Source organism: Peromyscus leucopus, chromosome 1, assembly GCF_004664715.2.
Source record: "Peromyscus leucopus breed LL Stock chromosome 1, UCI_PerLeu_2.1, whole genome shotgun sequence".
Lineage (NCBI taxonomy): Eukaryota > Metazoa > Chordata > Mammalia > Rodentia > Cricetidae > Peromyscus > Peromyscus leucopus.
Window position 1 is genome coordinate 319,766 of NC_051063.1, and position 14,061 is coordinate 333,826.

At 54.4% G+C, this 14,061-nt stretch overlaps 1 protein-coding gene across 2 annotated transcripts in view; it reads right to left on the reverse strand.

Moving 5' to 3' along the window:
- Nfatc2 (nuclear factor of activated T cells 2) overlaps positions 1 to 14,061 on the reverse strand; it is a 116,137-nt gene that overhangs the window by 75,869 nt on the left and 26,207 nt on the right. The gene's annotated exons all lie outside the window — the stretch shown is intronic.

Consider the following 14,061-nt stretch of genomic DNA (forward strand, 5'->3'; position numbering starts at 1 on the left):
AGAACCAAGCTCAAAGCCTAGCACAGAGCCTTCCTCTCCCGGCATTTCCCTTTTCCCTTTCCGGCTGGGAACCAGCCACGGGCCAAGATAAGGGGCTGTGGCAGCAGAGGGTTTCAAAGGCACCGATGCTTCCAGCGGCACCCAGAGCCCAAGGGCCGGGCCAGGCGCATGGAAGAGCTTTAAACTCACGAAAATCACGCAACCCAGGGAGGAAGCGCCTGGCCAGAGGGTGATCCGCTTCCTTAGCAGGCTTGCTTTTAACTGGCTCCAAGCGGCATCCGCACTGTCAGCCGCCTGTCAAGGCCAGGGAGCGCCTTTCATGTTCACACACACACACACACACACACACCCTCCATGGTGCCTAGCATGCACGGCATCGCAGCATCCGTGCTGGAGTTTGCAGCCTGGCATTCTGGTCACACGGGATGTGGATAGCTGGGCCTCTGGCAACCCACTTGCTTTCTCTAAAGTCACTGAATTCATCTGGCCCCAGCTTTGTTACCTTGAAACCAGAAAAGAACCTAATGGGAGCACAGCCCACCCTACATGCATACCCCAAAACAGGGACAGAGGCTGCAGACCTGGGCGATCACATGCTCAGGCTGTGTGTCACCTGAGTCAGATGAGGAGAAGCATAGTGTTCTGCTCACCGTGTAACCAGGGTTCGGTGCACCTGAGTAGACATGGCTTTTCGAACTAACGCCAGCACACCATAGGTGCTCAATAAGTGCTCTCCATCCTCTGTATTACCACCCCTACTCTGCATGGGCCACTGTGACATAAGTCATGTCTGAGATAACTGGGAATAAGTCAGAAAAGTGGCTTTGACTTTGCAGATGGGGACCTGAGAGTGTCTTGGGAGAATGCGGTATTTCTCTCGTCCTCTCAGGCCTCTTCACCACTCCAGCAGCTCTTCATCCTGTGAGGATGCCCCCCTGCTACAGGCTCAGCACAGGCTGTGAAGAGCAGTGGTCACCGGGCCGAATGCCACCAGGAACCAGAAGGCTGTCCCGGCTGCTTCTCCAGAGGAAGGAGTGTCCGAGACAGGACAGTACTGCTCACACACCATCTGTCCCCCACGCTGACCTCAACCCCAGCCCCCAGGCAGGAATCTCCCTGCTGTGCAGGATGGTAGGAGGTTAACACAGGGTGGACCCCGGGCACGCCGCATCCTGCTGCTGGTACCGTCAGGCCTATCTACACCTCAGTTCTGAGATTGCTAAGGCTAGGAAACAGCAGCCACACCCCTGAACTGCAAGTACATGGGCACAACACGGACACTGCCTTGTGGACTGCGGGGATGATTAGCAGGGGCAACTCTTGGAGAACTCAGTCATCCTCATCCCCAGAACTACCATCAGTTTAACTCCTCCAAGCCATCGATGTCCCTCAGTGTACCCATCAGCCCTTGCTGTAGGCCTGGCATTTCGGCATAGAAGAAGCCCAAGGCCACTGCTCCCTTTGCCCCCAGGATGAGCCTACGCTACACAACACACTTCTACCATAGCCCAGAGAGGCTGAGGGAGCTGCCCAAGGCGCCCAACACAAAGGCAGTCCAGGCATTGTTGCTGCGGCTGCAGCTCCTTCTACATGCTCAGTTTGGGCACTTCCCTTTTCCTTGGCAGTGGAAATCAACCCCCAGGAGCATCCTCTCTGCTGCTAGCTTTTTCACTGAACTACCCATGTGACGTCACTCACCCCATTTCTTCCTCAAGTCACCAGCAAGCTCCCCGCGTACCACTGACCATTGGCAAATGCGTGTCTGACTGACTGAATGAATGTTGCTGCCCCAACCTGGCCTGAGATGAGAAGAGCATGGAGTGGACAGAGGGTAGCATCACCATCCTGTGCAGCTTGGCTAGAGTTTGAGGCAGGATAAAGAGTCTCCCACTGAGAAGCATCACTCCAGCCCAGCTCTGGCCAGGAATGGGAGCTGCCCAAGCCAAGATTCACAGCCAGGTCCCCAACAAGTCATATCAACTTCCTCCTTGGCTGCTGCACTCCCCAAGGCACAGCATCCTACAAAACCGCTTCCACACCCAGGGTCCGAGGTCGGGCACCCAGGGCAATCCTGCCCTCAACAGGAAAACCAACAAACGCACCAAACACGGATCCAAACAGAAAACGCAGCAGAGAACAAGGCCGCCAGCAAGATGGTGTGTGCATGTGAGAGCGCTGCTTTGGGGCATTCCAATTGTTCTCTTCTTTGTTTTTTTTTTTTCTGAAATACACTATGCAGTCCAGGTTGGCCTCAAACTCACAGCAATCCTCCTGCCTCAACCTCCCATGTACTGGATCAGAGTTGAGTGCACCATACAAGCACAATACGAGGCTGTAATGCTTCCTCCTCAGGATTCCTGCTGAAAATCCCTGACCTGGCCCTCATCCTTCTCCTCGGACCCTGCTCACCAGCCCGCAATCACGTTCCCTGTGGACAGTTGCTGTGTCCAGCTTCATGCTGCCCTGTGCTCACAGAGGAAAAGAGGAGACTAGGGAGGAGAGGGTGCCTCCGAACAGGAAGGAGAGATGAGATGGAGCAGCCTGTTCACTTGGTACAATGAACAAGCCTGCTCCCTTGTTTAGAGCCAGGCTTGGGACCCCAACCCGAGCCCAGCCCTAAAAGCGTTAGTTCAAAGTTAAAGTTAGCCACACGCAACATCGAAGCCCCAAGGGGAACTCGGAGCTCAAAGACAATGCTCTCTTTGACTGTGAACCGCAAGGGAACACCCACGGCATACTTCTCGATTAAAAAAGGAAAGTGAAAAAGAAGGTTTTCTTCCGTCTTCTTCATCTTATAAAACTAACTTGTGCTTACTCCATGAAGTCACAGCTTCTGTTACCCTCAGGCCAGCCCGAGGCACACTGGCCATGGAGATGGGGGCCCTGAAAAGCCTGGGTACGGCCTGGTGACCTGAAGTGCCCTCTGAATCATCGCTGTTTCCTTCCTCCGCTTCCTTCAGCACAGGAAAGCCACCGAGGGGCGGCCGGCCTCGCACGCCCATCGCCCAACATCCAGGGCATGGCGCATCTGAGAGGCCGAGGCAAGTGGGGCTCCCCAGGGTCCCAAAGAAACAATGGGGACCCTCACTCTGTGGTTCACATGGCAGATTAAGTGCCTCCTATGTGACAGATGACGGGTGAATGGGAGCAGGATTATGGGTAGAAGGAAGGGCCAGACTGTAAAGAAGTGATACGCAGAGACACAGGGGTTGACGGGGGAGGGCGGTTGCCGAGGGAGCAGACGAGGCAGCCACTGAACGGTGCAGACAAGGAACAGGGCACGTGTCCCCGTCTCTGCATCTAACGCCTGCTGGTCGGGTGGTGACATGACGTTGCACAGCAGCTGAGCAAAGGCTGGGGGACGGGGTCCCTCATCTACACTCGTTAAAACACACACAATTTTGTGCCTCTTGGTTAATTACACAACATGATCCCGGCTAGCCTGTCTCCACCTTTGTACCAACCAAAATCCCTTTCTCCACATGTCCGGGAGGCACCAGCCAGAACACGGTCTTCACAGTTCACAAACAGGCAAGACTCCCCGCGTGACAGCGAACGACCACGCAACTGTAAACCCGGTGGCCGGGGCGCCCTGAGGAGTTCTGTGGGCTGCTGGGAACTTTGTCATAAAAATCTCTGAAATGTCACATGGAAACCAAAATCCTACGTCAGCTCCAGAGGTAGGTGAGAGGCTCCTGCCTCTATTCTAATGTCCAAGGCGGACACCAAGCAAGCAGTACCCCTAGCCTTCACACTGACTCTCCTAGTCCACGGTGCTTTCTTTCAAGATAATGGCACCAATTACTCCCTCACCACTCTCCAGTTCTACCTAAATGTCACCCTGGCAGGAAGTTGCCAAGTAGCATCCTTACAACCCCACGGTCACCCCTCCCCCACTTTCTTTTTTCACCCCCTGACAGACTGTAGATTGTACATCTCTCTCCTTCAGAAGTGAGGGTCTGCTTGATCCTCCCTCCCTCCCTCTCTCTCTCTCTGTCTCTCTCTCTCTCTCTCTCTCTCTCCTCTCTCTCTCCCCCCCCCTCTCCTTGTTCTGCTGAAGATAAGATCAGACATCCTTCAGGCTCTGCAAGCCACACCACATCTGTCAACAGGACTCACCTCTGTCAAAACAGTACCAAAGCACAATAGATGTTATTTAAATGAGGGGGGGTGTCACTGTGTGCCAACACAACTTTGTTTGGAAAGGCAAGTGGGGACCATTCCTGGCTACATGAAGACTTCTCCCCAAGATGCATCTCAGGCTCTGACATGCACATGGGCACCTGGGGACCACAGGCTCTCTCTCAGCAGCCTGCACCTCTACCACACTCTTGGGCAAAGCCTGAGCCCCACCTATTGTGAGCATACGGAACATCTAGCACAAGGCTGGGCACATGCCCGGGACCTAATCAACACTCACTAAGAGGCAGAAGCTGCCAAGAAATCAGTCCTTGGCCCCACACAATGGTGAGTTGCTACACTGCGCCCACACACCACCCTCTAGCAACCCTGTGTCCCCATGACACTTTCTCATAGACAAAGGAGCAGACACGTGGTAGAGCAGGTGTAGATGGATGGCTTGGGAATAGGCAGAGGCTATTTTTCCTGAATGTTCCTGGTGCAGGTTTCCAGTGTGGCCTTCATCAGGTGGCATGCAGGCTCTATCGTGATTATCAGATGCAAAGTTGGAATTCCAGCAGAGGCCCAGGAGTCACCAGGACTGTGATGCTTCCAGGCTTCCTGTCTAGTCCTTTAAACACCTCAGTACTGCCTCTGACGATGATGGTAAAGACCACGGACTCAACCTCAGGGCAGGGAATGTTCTAGAAGGTGCAGCCAAGGCCTCTAGAAGAGGAGGCAGCCACCCAGGTTGCAGTGGAGTCTGTCTTGTGCAGCGCCCTCAGAGCTGAGATTGTCACCATGGCCATGCAATGCTTCCCCACAGGAACCAGAGCGGCCTGTGCTTTGCCCTGTACGATGATAGGCTCATTCTCTCCAACTAGTTGTTGGGGAAACTGAGGCCACAAGAGGCCTGATTCTCCTCATCACACCACAGTGGTCTGAGATCATTATAGGCAAGTCCCCCGTGTGTTGAGGCGCAGGTCTGTGGTTACCATTTGAAATTGGGACAGCATACCATTGGGAAGGTGGGAATTTCAGAGCCAAGCTCAAGCTGTGTGGAGTCCCCGTGTCCTTTTCCCAGGCCTAGACATGCTGGGAGCGTCCTGCCACCCACACCCAGAAGCCCGCATCGCCCTGAGGTTCAGTACTGTCCCACCATGCTGGGTGACGTTTGTCAAACCATTAAACTTGATGCAAACCTAGACAGATCTGGGAAAAGGGACTCGAGAAAATGCTTCCATCAGATCAGCCTCTGGCCATGTTTGTCTACGGGGAATTTCCTTGACTAATGATGGATGTGGGAGGGCCCGGCTCACTGTGGGTGGTGCCACCGCTGTGCAGGTGGTCCTGAGTTATATAAGAAAACAGTTGAGTAAGCCATGGGGAGCAAGACAGTCAGCAGAACTGATTCATGGCATCTGCTTCAGAGCCTGCCTCCAGGTTTCTGCCCTGAGTTCCATCAATGATGGACTATAATCTGTGAAATAAAATAATCCCCCACACACACACCAAGCTGGTTTGGGCCGGTGTTTTATCATAGCAGTATAAACCTAAGGCACCCACCTACACTTGGGAGCAGCTCTGGCCAGGTCACCCAATACAGGCAGAGAAGGAAGCAGGAAGTAGGAGGCAGCAACCTCCAACAAGCCTACACCCTAACATCCTGGCAAGGACCAAGTATAATTGGAGTGGACTAGTTTCTTTACTGAACTTTTCAAATACTGAAGCCCTGGAAAATTATCTCTGGGGCTTTACAGATTTCTATTTCTTCTTTGTGGCCTAAGAAGTTCGGCTCCTGCACTTGGGAACTAGACCACCCTAGGGTTCAGCTGTGGCTCACCCACTTCCTGTGCAACCTTAGGCAGGTTACCTAACCTCTCTGTGCCTTCAAGGCCTACCTACTGTGGTAGTATTGTGTTCCCCAAACTATTATGCACCCTAATAAACTTATTTGGGGTCAGAGACAGAACAGCCACTAGATACAAAGGCTAGAAAATGGTGGCACTCACACCTTTAATCCTAGCACTCCAGAGGCAGAAATCCCTCTGGATCTCTGTGAGTTCAAGGCCACATTGGAAACAGCCAGGCACGGTGACACACGCCTTTAATCCCAAGAAGTGAACCTTTAATCCCAGGGAGTGATGGCAAAAACAGAAAGATATATAGGTGTGAAGACCAGAAACTAGAAGCATTTGGCTGGTTAAGCTTTTTCTAGCAGCACAGTTCAGCTGAGATCCATTTGGATGAGGACTCAGAGGCTTCCAGTCTGAGGAAACAGGATCAGCTGGGGAACTGGCAAGGTGAGGTGGCTGTGGCTTATTCTGCTTCTCTGATCTTCCAGCGTTCACCCCAATACCTGGCTTCAGGTTTGTTTTTATTAATAAGACTCTTTAAGATTCATGCTACAACCTACAAATACTGAGAGGCTTCTACCCATCTACACAGGGGAAGGTCTCTGAGCAATGCCCAGCCTTGCTGGTCAAAGACCATCTCCTCCCTACAGTGTCATCAAGCACCCCAAGAAAGCTGGGGAGAAACAGAGAGTCAGGCGCTAAGCCCGGGAAGGCACGTGCAAACACACGGCATCTGGAAGAGGGACATCAGCAGCCCCCACCCATTAAGATGGGTTTCCTGTTTTCCCGTGTACAACAAGGAAAACTGAGGGCTGGGAACAGAGCCCAGTGACATTGCTCCTGCTCACCACACAGGAGGGCCCGGGTTCAAGCTCCACACCAACAAAGCAGGGGGGTAAGGAACACGTGCATGCACACATATGTACATAGTTAAAAAGAAAACATTCATATGTGTGCACACGTGTCTACGCAGGTACATGGGCATATGTGTGGGTACATGCAAAACATACCATTTCTGTGTTTATGCCTGAGTGTATGTGCCCACAATCCCTTCCTACCCTGCACAGTGGGCATGGGCACCACCTAGAGCCAAGGTTCCCCATAGGCAAGGTTCCAAATTCAGCACCCTCAAGCTGATGAGGCTGCATGTCCCCCAACCTCCTGAGGTCGGGTTCTTATCCGGGCCTCGCATGGTGACGGCTGTGTCACAACATCCTTCTGGAACAACTGTACCTCAGAGCACAGCGTGAGGACAGGCCTCACATCTGTGTCCGCGCATGTACCCCAGTGTAGGGTGGGGAGAAAAACGTCCGTGTGAGAGCCAGCACTGGTAGCTCTGTCCTCACAGGATGCCATGGAAGGAAACTGAAGAACACAGCAAGATGTCTGGAGGAGACGTGCTACATGTTCCTGTCCCGGGCCATGTTATCATTTCAGCTCTGCAGGGACCCTGCGAGGACAGTGTCACCCCAAGGAGACCAGCGTCAGCAGAAAAGGCACAGACTCCCGAGAGCTCCCACATCCTCATCTGCAAGCACAGTCGATGACAGCTACCGGGCTGGGGTGTGGCGTGGACAGGGCGTTTGCCAGCTGGGGTGAGGCCCTGGCCCAGCGTGCCTGTTCCAGATAAGGAGCTCCACGGGGAAGTCCCGCCACGCTCTACTGATTTCCTCAGTAATAGAGAAGAGAGAGCAATCCTTCCTGAACCGGGGCATAGACATCAGCCCACGTGGGTCCGCCAGGGGCTCAAAGGGAGCATCCGTGACGTCCATACACCCATGATTGTCCCAGAACCCTTGAGAAGCCATCATGCCCACTGCGCACCCCCCCACCTCCACTGTCCAGTTCAATGAGAGTTGCTGACAGAGCTGGCGCCACCCAAGTCAGCGTGGAGCCTCAGTCATGGCACCATTCGAAAATGCTGCCCTGTTCAGCCCAGGCCTCAGCCCCACACCCACTAAACCCACAGAGCATCTGGAGGCCAGCAAAGGCCAGATGAGGACAGGAAGCTAGATTTGCACATAGGGTCACCATCGTGTGTGTGTGTGTGTGTGTGTGTGTGTGTGTGTGTGTGTGTGTGTGTGTGTGAGCTGCATGCACCTGAGCGTATGGGTGCACACTCCCATGTGCATGCATGCAAAGAGACAGTGGCCATCAGTTCCTTCCATCACTGTCAACCTTGCTGTCTGGAGACAGACCCTCACTGAATTGGAAGCTCACCGATTTGGCTGGGCTGGCTGGACAGCAAGCTCTCAGGATCCTTCTGTCCCTGTCCCCAACGCCGAGGCTACGAGATGCATGGTTATCCCCAGCTTTTTACATGGGCACTAGGGATTTGAACTAGGACTTTGTGTCTGCAGAACAAGTGTTCTCTCTTACCACTGAGCCATCTCCCCAGCCAATGGTCACTCTCTTTTGAAGAACTACTTAACCAGAGGTTCCTTTTCCACAGGCTCCCCAGAGACCCCATATTTGGCAGACAGAGGCAAGGGCAGAGCTTGACCCCCAACTCCCGGTACACTGTCCACTGCCACAACCAGCAGAGCACCCTTGTAAACTGCTGTAGGAGAACCTTCTAGAAATTAGTCCCAACTCACTCATGTTGGCCCCTCCCCCAAATGGAGCTCCCACAAGTAACCAGATGCCACTCCATGCTTCTCTCCTACGTCTAGGTCATTTCAGAGCCATCTGGAAACAGCAGGCACCATGTGGATGATTGACAGGTGAGGAGATCAACAGACAGGCACCACGTGGATGACGGGTGAGGAGATTGACAGGTACCACACGGATTACAGGTGAGGAGATTAACAAAAACCAAGGCATAGCAACGACCAGGCTCTGGGGCTTCTTGGCTTGGGTTTCAAGTTCCCTTCACTTCCCAGAGCTTCTGACTACATCTGCAAACTGGGACTGAGTCTCCTGGTCCTGGTCAGGGTGGAATCTGATCCTGTGTGCAACCAGAAACAGCCAGACACAGAGGGCCGAGCAGCGCTCAGAAAGGCCCAGCTGTGTCCACGACCCTGCCTCACTGAATCTGAGGCTCATGGATCCACTAGTCTGTCTGTCCAGCAAGCCTTGGGGAGCCTCCTGTCTCTGGCCAGCCCAGCACTGTTGCCCTGTGGGCACTGGAGAACCAGCTCAGGTCTTCAGGCTCACGTGGCCAACCTTGGCCTTCACCCGTCTTGTGTGTGTGCATGTGGTACGGAGAGCCAAACCGAGGGCCTCCCATCCTCCAGGCATGCACCTAATGCTGAGCTGCATCCCAGCCCCATGTCCCCATAGCTCTCGACAAGACAAAACAAGTCTAAGAGATGAAGCCCCCAGAAGTTACACCCAGAACCCCAGAGCCAGCAAGAGCTGGAACCCCTGGCCCCCCATACCCCGCCCCCTTTCTTCTCCCAGTGAGCAGCAGCACAGCCGCGGGTCCCTGATCACGCATGCGCACACCCAGCCCTCACCAGCGCCCGGCTGACATCGGGCAGGTTGCCTCAGCGCCGTGGCCCAGTTTTGTAGTCTGTAAAATGAGTATAGTAATCCTACCACCTATGCCCCAGGGTGTCACCACAGACTAAATAGGTCACCGAGGGAAGCTCACGGTGCCACTCTTAGGATGACACACGTGCACAGCGAGAGCCTGAGAACCTTGCTGTCCACACTCTCCGTCTGAGAAGCCATGGCTCCTCCAACATGCTGGAAGCCTCCGTGCTCGGCCTCGACCTGCAATGTCTCACTGGGGACACGTGGTCTCCTAAGAGAGACTCACGGCACAGCCCTCCTCCCCTGGGTATTTTCCGGGGGGGAAACGGAGCCCACACCGCGGGCGGCGCCATGACCTTGGTGTCTGCAGCAGACTCTGCTGTTGCCCTCTTCTGCTCACCCTAGGTGTGTCATCCCGGGGTCACCACAGCCACAGCAGCCCCCAGGCAGGTCACAGAGCCACAGGCGGCCCACAGATGCCCTTGGCCTGAACTGTGTATTCTATGAAGTTTTGGTTAAACTACTAAGGCCACATGAGGGGACGGGTACAGAGGATCGGGGACAGGGCACGGGGGTGGCTTCTAGCAGGGACTCTGTTCATATGCTGCCCACCCCACCTTTCCCCATCTTCATCTTCTGATCAAAGGGTTGGATCAAGTCACATACGAGCTGCCTCCCACATACACAGAAAATAAAGAGGCGTCTGCGTGGATGGACAGGATGTCATCACCTTACACGGTCAGGCAGCAAGTAAAGATCTCAGCTACAGTTAGCCCAACCAGGAAAACGTGCCATGGGGTGCATGCCGGGGTCAGAGGCCAGCTTCTGGAAGTCACTCCTCTCCTTCCAGCATGTAGGTCTAAGAGACGGAACTCAGGCTATCAGGCTTGGCCGCAAGCCCCTGCCAAGCCATCTCACCAGCCCTCACTTTTCTTTTTATCGGGTCTTCCAATTGGGTCATCTCTGTGGGGACAGAGCTAAGGGACTTATGAACAAATAGTCCTCAGCCACCTCAGAGCACCCCCCCCCAGCCTCTTCCTCTTCTGAAGTCTCAGTCAGGGGAGCCACTCCGCTCCCCCACCCTGTTGAGCCCACCTTCCTCCCCTCCCCCCACATCCAGGGCCCCATGAGCCTCCACAGATGCTAGCACACCAGTTCTAGCCTGACAAATGGCCATCAACAAGACCCACTTCCTGTCACACATCTAAAAAGGAAGCAGGGAGTCCCGAGCTCACAAACTTATCTGAGAAGACCACGCCGAGGGGGCTCTGTTCCCCACCCTCACCAGGAAGGGGAACCCAGCTGACTTTCCTCCCTTCTCCTGCACGGCTTCAGGGTGAGTGACAGGCTGATATTCAACGGTTGACCCTGCAGGCCTCCAGCAATCCGGACACTGAAAGCTTGCTGCTTCCCAGCCTCCTGACAGGAGGGCCACCTGGACAGGTGCTCGGGAGCTGCCCATGGCCCACAAAACTGAGGCCCGCTGCCAGGGGGAGGGGACAGCCAGGGTTATCTGACAAGGTCCGTGCTTCCTCCAGAATTCTTCGTCTGGAGCCAACACGTGTGCTAGGATCGCACGTGTGCACCACCAGCCCACTTACACAGCGCTGAGGGGGACGCCCAGGGTGTCCTGCCTGCAAGGTGAGCCGTCTGCCAAAGGAGCCACATCCCCCGCCACAAAGACTCCCTGCTAAAATCTGCTTCCTGTGCTAAAACCCGGGTGCCCCGCATTTCATTTTACAGTGATCACAGTCCATTCAATGACGTTTTAAATAATAATCCACCTAGTGTCTTTGAAGAAAATGAGGCTGGGTGGTGGTGGTGCACACCTTTAATCCCAGCACTGGGGAGGCAGAGGCAGGTGGATCTCTGTGAGTTCAAGGCCAGCCTGGTCTACAGAGTGAGTTCCAGGAAAGGTGCAAAAGCTACACAGAGAAACCCTGTCTCAAAAAAGAAAGAGAGAGAGAGAGAGAGAGAGAGAGAGAGAGGAGGAGAGGAGGAGGGAGGGAGGGAGGGAGGGAGGAGGAGGGAGGAGGAAGGAAGGAAGGAAGGAAGAAGGAAGAAGGAAGGAAGAAGGAAGGAAGGAAGAAAGAAAGAAACAGACTACAGCATCCACAAGCTCATGTTAGGCTTTCAAAGTCACAGGCCAGAAGAGGGATGTGAACTTTGGGTGCAGAATGGCAGGCCTCCTCTGGACTTAACATCCAGCCCACTCCTTTCTGGAACTTTCCATGGCCCATTCCTAGATGAAGGGGACAGAAGTCGTAGGAGAGCTGGAGCTCGGTCCTCTGTGGCCCCGAGGAGCAGCAGAGTTTCTCCGCTCAGGCCGGAGGCTTTCTCTGTCTCCCTCTTGATCTCAGCCACTATCACATCTGCTCCTATTTCCGAGACCAGCTTCTCACATGGCCTCCCAGCCAAAGCCTCAGCCAACTGCACTCTGTGGTGACATGATCCTCTGACCCAGAGTCAGTCGGAATCTTCAGGGGGACCAGGACTTGAGCTCCGGTGAGCTGGCCAGAGGGTCAGAGCCAGGACCACAGGTGATGCGCTGAGGACAGAGTGTCGGCAGGAAGCATGGGTGCCAGCTTTCTCCGTGAGTGGGAAGTCAGGCTGAGCCATCCATGGATGGCAAGCAAGGCCCTGAAGCAGCTAGAACTCCGTCGTTAAACAACAGTGACCTTGAACAAGTTTTGGGACCTCACCCTGATGATGATTAAAAACGGAATGGGGTCCCATGCGTGGGAAATGCTTCCAAAATGTCCATCATCATGTTAACTGTAAAATCTGGCTGTTAGATTTCTGTCATACTCAGAACCCAGAACCTAGCCTGGTCCACAGCAGGTGCCCGGCAAATAGGCATTAAGTGACCAGTGAATGAACGCAGCTCATGCACCAAAGTGCACAGAGCTTCCTCTCAGCTCTTGTTCCCCATGGACAGTTAGAACTGAGTCCTCTGTGTCTCCTTCCTGGGCCGTCTACTAGCCGCAGCCCCTCCCCCACACCACGGCCTGGGCCCTGCCTGCTCTGGCCCCTCAAGTCACACCAGACTCTTTCTGATCCTCTCAAGTACCCTTCCTCCTGGGCTCCTGGGCACAAGCTGCCCCCAACCCCCAGAGTCCTGTGTCCTCGGCCCCTTCCTCAGAGAACTCCACCAACCTCTGCCCCCTCCGCATTCGCTCCTGCTTTACACACGTCTCCCCCTCACAAAAGAGGCACACCACCCCTTGCTCTTCCTGTGTTCAGAGTCAAACCCAGCAGACAGTACAGATGCAGGGTAAGTGCCACAAACGCTTAGCCGTGTATCCACCAGGCCTGTCTGGTGTCAGGCATGCTGGAGTGACCCTCCAGTCATCCTCTGCAGTGCCTGGAAGCTGCCTCTGATGGTCCTTCTCCTCGTCTTCCTTCAGTGAGTTTCCTATCAGGACCCAGTCTCCCAGCAACCAGTACGCCAGGGTCCTGTCCCCAAACAGCCAAGCCTTGTCGATACGAACAGAAGACTTACGAAAACAAAGTATTCTTAGGTGTGTTGAAATAGCTGAGCCCTCCTGCCACAGAGACTCAAGACGAACCGTGGCCCTGAGGGCAGGGGTGCCTATGAGGCAGGCCAGAACATGTTCGCTTCCCTTCCAGGCCTAGGGCTGGAAATCAAACAGTGTGGAGCCCCTGTGAGCTGACCGGACGGACTTTAGCCTCCCGGCAGCTGGAATCCATGGTTGAGAAGGCAGTCTCTCTCTCAGGAGCCTCAAGGCCTCGGCCAAGGGCTGCACAAGCACAGAGGGTGATGGTGACGCGGACAGCCGGGGACCTGAATAGGACGGGAAGCTCAGCCCTCTGGCTCACTAGGGTGTAGTGATCTACCAATCGTCCAGTGGTCAGGTCTTGGAGTCAGGGCATCCTCGGTGCTCTCTACCCACTTAGGGCCCAAAGCTCATGCTCAACTAGGTCCACCGGAAGCAGACTGCCCAGGGTGGGCGCCAGGCGGTGAGAAGCAATGGGGCCTCCCACAGACGCGCCCTAACCAGCCAGCTGTGCCTTCGAGACACGTGCTCAGCCAGTACTTGGGCTGACCACCAGTAGAGGAAGATAACAAAAGCCAGTACATGCCAGTCTGTATGGGCGCCATGTCAGAGCAGAAATAACAACACAAGATATAAAGAAAGGGGCAGGTGAGCCTCGGGGGCTGGGGACCGAAAGAAACTGTCTCTAGGGCTGCCGGGTAAGAGCACAGGCTGTGCTGGGATTTTTCTTTCTTTCTTTTTTTCTCCTTTCTTCTTGGCACATAATGTATTAATTGTCCAGAACAATGGGCTTCATTATGACTTTGCCATGCATGAGTATCGAGTGCTTAGATCAGTCAGTCCCGAACCAGGGGAACAAACCCAGTGCACTCGGGGAGAATTTTAGCATTTGGGGGTTCTGGTCTCTACACCTGTTTTATAATTTCTAAGGAAGGCTCCCCTTCTGTGGCCTTGACTGACCTGGAACTCACAGAGATCCACCTGCCTCTGCTTCCTGAACCACCAAGCCTGGCAAAAATCTGCATTTTTGAGAATCTCCCCTCAAGGGTGCTTATGAACACCATGTCCAGGTCCCTATGGTTACAGTAACT